General features: G+C 42.2%; 1 pseudogene; it reads right to left on the bottom strand.

Moving 5' to 3' along the window:
- Positions 1-4,707: 4,707 nt before the first annotated feature.
- Positions 4,708-4,940, bottom strand: LOC140583240 (U2 spliceosomal RNA; annotated as a pseudogene).
- Between the last annotated feature and the right edge of the window lie 1,085 nt (positions 4,941-6,025).

Genomic DNA, 6,025 nt, shown 5'->3' with positions numbered 1-6,025 from the left:
AAAAACTATACACACAAATATGTAAAACGATCATGTCCATTCATTATCCCATGTGCCATTTTACTACAAGCCATGGACACATAGGCTATGCGGCAAACCTAGCTTCAGCCTCTTACCAAGTGAGCGATGCTAGCTAATTGGTGACAAGATTTTTTAACGTTATGACAAAAAACTATACACACAAATATGAAAAACGATCATGTCTATTCATTATCCCGTGTGTCATTTTAGTACAAGCCATGGACACATACAGTGGGTACGGAAAGTATTCAGACCCCCTTCAGTTTTTCACTCTTTGTTATATTGCAGCCATTTGCTAAAATCATTTAAAATATTTTTTTTTCCTCATTAATGTACACACAGCACCCCATATTGACAGACAAAAAAAAGAATTTTGAAATTGTTGCAGATTTATTAAAAAAGAAAAACTGAAATATTACATGGTCCTAAGTATTCAGACCCTTTGCTCAGTATTTAGAAGAAGCACCCTTTTGAGCTAATACAGCCATGAGTCTTCTTGGGAAAGATGCAACAAGTTTTTCACACCTGGATTTGGGGATCCTCTGCCATTCCTCCTTGCAGATCCTCTCCAGTTCTGTCAGGTTGCATGGTAAACGTTGGTGGACAGCCATTTTTAGGTCTTTCCAGAGATGCTCAATTGGGTTTAAGTCAGGGCTCTGGCTGGGCCATTCAAGAACAGTCAGAGTTGTTGTGAAGCCACTCCTTCGTTATTTTAGCTGTGTGCTTACGGTCATTGTCTTGTTGGAAGGTAAACCTTCGGCCCAGTCTGAGGTCCTTAGCACTCTGGAGAAGGTTTTTGTCCAGGATATCCCTGTACTTGGCCGCATTCATCTTTCCCTCGATTGCAACCAGTCGTCCTGTCCCTGCAGCTGAAAAACACCCCCACAGCATGATGCTGCCACCACCATGCTTCACTGTGGGGACTGTATTGGACAAGTGATGAGCACTGCCTGATTGTCTCCACACATACTGCTTAGAATTAAGGCCAAAAAGTTCTATCTTGGTCTCATCAGACCAGAGAATCTCAGAGTCCTCCAGGTGTCTTTCAGCAAACTCCATGCGGGCCGTCATGTGTCTTGCACTGAGGAGAGGCTTCCGACAGGCCACTCTGCCATAAAGCCCTGACTGGTGGAGGGCTGCAGTGATGGTTGACTTTCTGCAACCTTCTCCCATCTCCTGACTGCATCTCTGGAGCTCAGCCAAAGTGATCTTTGGGTTCTTCTTTACCTCTCTCACCAAGGCTCTTTCCCCCCGGTAGCTCAGCTTGACCAGATGGCCAGCTCTAGGAAAGGTTCTGGTCGTCCCAAACGTCTTCCATTTAAGGATTATGGAGGCCACTGTGCTCTTGGGAACCATAAGTACAGCAGAATTTTTTTTGTGACCATGGCCAGATCTGTGCCTTGCCACAATTCTGTCTCCGAGCTCTTCAGGCAGTTCCTTTGACCTCATGATTCTCATTTGCTCTGACAGGTGTAAGGTCTTATATAGACGGGTGTGTGGCTTTCCTAATCAAGTCCAATCAGTATAATCAAACACAGCTGGACTCAAATGAATGAATGAAGGATGATCAGAAGAAATGGAAAGCACCTGAGTTAAATATATGAGTGTCACAGCAAAGGGTCTGAATACTTTGGACCATGTGATATTTCAGTTTTTCTTTTTTAATAAATCTGCAACAATTTCAAAAATTCTTTTTTTGTCTGCTAATATGGGGTGCTGTGCGTACATTAATGAGGGAAAAAAATATTTTAAATGATTTTAGAAAATGGCTGCAATATAACAAAGAGTGAAAAATTGAAGGGGGTCTGAATACTTTCCGTACCCACTGTAGGCTATGCGGCAAACCTAGCTTCAGCCTCTTACCAAGTGAGCGATGCTAGCTAATTGGTGACACAAAATTACTGTCAGTACCGTGACGACAAGATTTTATCATACAACAACATAAAAACTACACACATCATCAAATAACGGTCATGACAATTCATTATTTAGTGCATAATTACAGGGAACGTATGAGAGACAAAAGTCTGTCAGTTCTCTCTCGTCAAACAAGTGAAATGGATGCTAGTGATAATGTTACTATAAGTGAGCTGTTATGAAAACACCTGGCGGTATAACTGTAAATTTATCCTGTAGTTCTACATTTATCTCAAACATGTCATTCTGACACTGATATGTCTTCAAGCCATCATTAGTGGCTCCCTCATCTGGCCTCAGTAGTGGATGCATCCCAGAGCCACCAGCAGCCTGCTGGTCTTGGTGGCACCCCAGTGTTTGCTTGTAGAGGAGATGCTCAGTGGCAGTGATGGTGGGAGTCCCAGATGAGACAAGATGAGCACAGAGCTGTCCAGCCCATTGTTGCCAATGGTCACATTCTACCAGAATGCCCTGACACTAACATCCAAACATCCCACGGACCCCAGCTATCCACTGTAGGGAAACTGAATAAGAAGCCTTTACCTTGGGCAGAAAATGCTTTGTTTGTGTAGTACATCTTAGTGACAGAGTACCAATTTCAGAGGCCATTAAGTTGAAAAATATGCAGTGAAATATCTAATGATATCTGAACATTCAAACACAGCATACAATTCAGTTTGCAAATTTAAACAATTCTATTTAAAAGAACAGTTTGATTTCAGAGCCGACGGCCGTGTGACCATGAAATGAAATGAAATGCCGACAACATTCCTGGAGCCTTCAATTTAGCATACACAGTGCCCTCTACAGGATTCTGTCGAAACCGCATCCCCTTCAGCCTCGTTCACGAAACGTGCGAGTTGTTTTCAGCATATACGTTTTTCTTTATAAATCCCAAAATCCTCTTACAAATGTGCCTATGAATGTTTGGCATCTTTTTCGGTCACATGAAACCATCACAGACCCATCTCTTGACCCCAGGCTACAGTCTGCCTACAGAACCAACAGACCTGTGGACAATGCAGTTAACACTGGACTCCATTTCTTGCTCCGACACTTGGAGTGCCCTGAGACATATGTTAGGATTCTGTTTGTGGACTTTAGCTTTGCATTTAATACTATTCTATCGGAGCTAATGCGGACTGAACTCTCACAACTGTCCGTGCCTGATCCAAAATAACATGTTATAACCACGATGGCCCAGTTTTACGCTACAATCATTGAGTCAGTGAACGAGACCAAGCCAGACTGCAACACATCATCCACTCAGCAGAGCGAATAATCGGCAGTAAGCTGCCTACCCTCCAGACACTGTACATCACCAGAACCAGGAAACGGGCGTACAAAATCTTTGAGGACCCATCTCACCCTGCTCACCACATCTTTCAAGCCTTACCCTCCAGGAGAAGACTCATGGCAATCAGAACCAAGACCACAAGACACGCCAAGAGCTTCTCCCCTCAGGCAGTCTCTCTCATTAACCAAACCAGTCTCTGAATGGACGTTCAATTAATCGTCAGCTGCAGTGAAATATCCACCAGCATAACCAGTGAACAACTGATAAACTTCCTCTATGATTATATTCTGCACTCTTGCACATTATGCACACATACTGCGAACTCTTTATATATTTTGCACTCTTGCACATATAGTTGACTTGGCTGCTACTTAATAACGACACTATTCAAGAGCCCTTTAAATTATTATACCATTTATATAGTTTATATTCATACTACAATGATTACTATGTACACACACATATATAAATATCATAATACCATCATTACTGCCATTAATAAACTTAATTATCATATTATTATCATATTACCCAATTGCCAGTCTATTGTCTATTACCTTTCTGCATATGTCTTTGCTAAATGATGTATGTTCTTTGTAATGTCATGTAAAAGCACCGCCAAGGCAAATTCCTTGTATGGAAACATATATGGATTCCGATTCTACATCCTTCATCAGGACTAGAAAACTTCCATCCAGTGTTGCATTTCACTTTGACGCTGTCGCTTTTGAAACACTTTTCTGTGATCTAGCTCTTGTTTTGGTCGCCGACTATCATCCAACAAAAGGTTCATTTCAGCTCTCCTAATCTGACATAAACCACACTCACAAACACTTTCGGGCTACTGTGCCACCGGGAAGGGATGGACTCCGGTCGGGATGGGTTTCCAGCATTTCCTATCCTGGCTGTTCTCTTTAGGGACAAACACAAGAATGGAGTCTAGTGATCACACCGGAACCTGACTTACCTGAACGGAGATGTACGGAGCAGACTCTCATATGCGCAGGGATGCTCTGGAATGCAAGGTCTTTACGCCCCACCGCTAGAAGCTACGCCATCCGACGCCATTTCGTCAACTATTCCACTTTTGCCCTTTGTCTTTTCCAAGCCGGGCCTCCGTGACGCCCCCGCTCGGAGTAGAATGCCCAGGGACGTCGCAGCCACCGGCATCCTCCCTGTCCTCCTGTCCTCTGAAAAAACAGCAATCGTTTAAACAAACATGAGGGAAAATTCAAAAGGCAAAGATGACGTCATGCCTTACCTCAGCACAGCTGCCCACCGCACAAGCGACAGCGTGTCACCTTACTTTAAAAAAAAAAATAAAAAAGAAAAACGGCGGGAAATGGGGGCCGCGCACGGACAGGGCCCCTCCCTCACACCACATGCGGCTAATTAGTTGGCCATCCAGAGGCACTCAGTCTATTAGTCACCCATTCAGTCAGTCAGTTCTGCCTTTCAACAACAGGGGGCAGTAGAGGTGCACCGTTCCCGGAAGCACTGCAATACCGGGTCGATGCCTGGAGCAGACGGGGCAAGCCCCACTTCCGGCTCCCTGTTCCAAAAATCCGTTTAATATGTGGTCCCCTCCATGGGGGACGTATCAAAATAACCTTTTCATACCAAAACAAAATGTAAATCAGCTCAAATACATGAATAATAAATATTATGCTTGTACTACTAACATTTACACATAATCACAATCTATAAGGCTGAAACATTCCCACACTATGCAAATCATGCCAACACAGTACAATCAGACTTTCAAAGATAATATTAAACAAATAGAACTACCTGCAGAACTATTACCCATAAAACAGGAAAAGGGCAATAAGACCAGCAAATACAATTATACACCATTTAAACCTAATTACAATTATATGGTCAATAAAACAATTAAAATGTCACCTTATATGCATGCTATTAAAAAGTTAAGACCTTTAACCCTCTGGAGTCGACGGCATCGTCGGCAATGCCGTGTATCTTTCTCGTGTATTTCAGTTCATAACTCGCTGAAATCTTATTATAGAAACATGAAAAAATGCTGACTAAATCCGTAATCTGTCTTCTTTTCAAAACGTCCATTGTCGGAAGTATTAAACTTTTAAAAATTAGGTTAAATCGGCAAAAAATTAAACCATGTCACCTTACTTTGTTTTACCTGCTTCGGGGGCATGTAGTACCGCTGTCACCCGAAGATCGCTATTCACATTCTAAATAGCCGCATTAGCGCGTATTCAGATCGCATTCGCATGGTAATTTGATTAACAGCACAACGGTGAAACGCGATCCAGATACATCTCCATCAGCACCATAAAAGGGGGGTAGGGACGTGGCCAAGTGACAATGGCTCATTCATACACATGAAAGTTGCTAAATATTCAATGAAAGGAGCCAGAAATAGTTACATGAGTTAGGTTTTTCTTATTCATTTATCCAAATGAATATTGCAACTACACCATTTAGTCATCTTCATGTAGCCAAGACTTTGGTGATCAGATATCTGGGATCAAGACAGACTGCCAGCGTTGCTTACTATGTACTTTTATAATGTTTCTGCAAGTGTTCCAAACTGCATTTTGCAATGTCTATACTTTGAATGTCAAATTACAAACTTCACATAAATCTGACATATTTACAAAGTACACTAAGATTAAGATGAGTTTGTTGCCAAACCAAATATATAAGAAATAATTTATTTGCCAGGAATTAAGTTTATGATATTGAATGAAATGTGTGAGCTTGTCCCAGTTAGTGAAAGTGTGTCCCCTACCCCTAGACTCCAGAGGGTTA

This window comes from Paramormyrops kingsleyae, chromosome 25 (genome assembly GCF_048594095.1).
Source record: "Paramormyrops kingsleyae isolate MSU_618 chromosome 25, PKINGS_0.4, whole genome shotgun sequence".
In the NCBI taxonomy this organism is placed as follows: Eukaryota; Metazoa; Chordata; class Actinopteri; order Osteoglossiformes; family Mormyridae; genus Paramormyrops; species Paramormyrops kingsleyae.
This window is presented reverse-complemented; position numbering and strand designations above follow the sequence as displayed.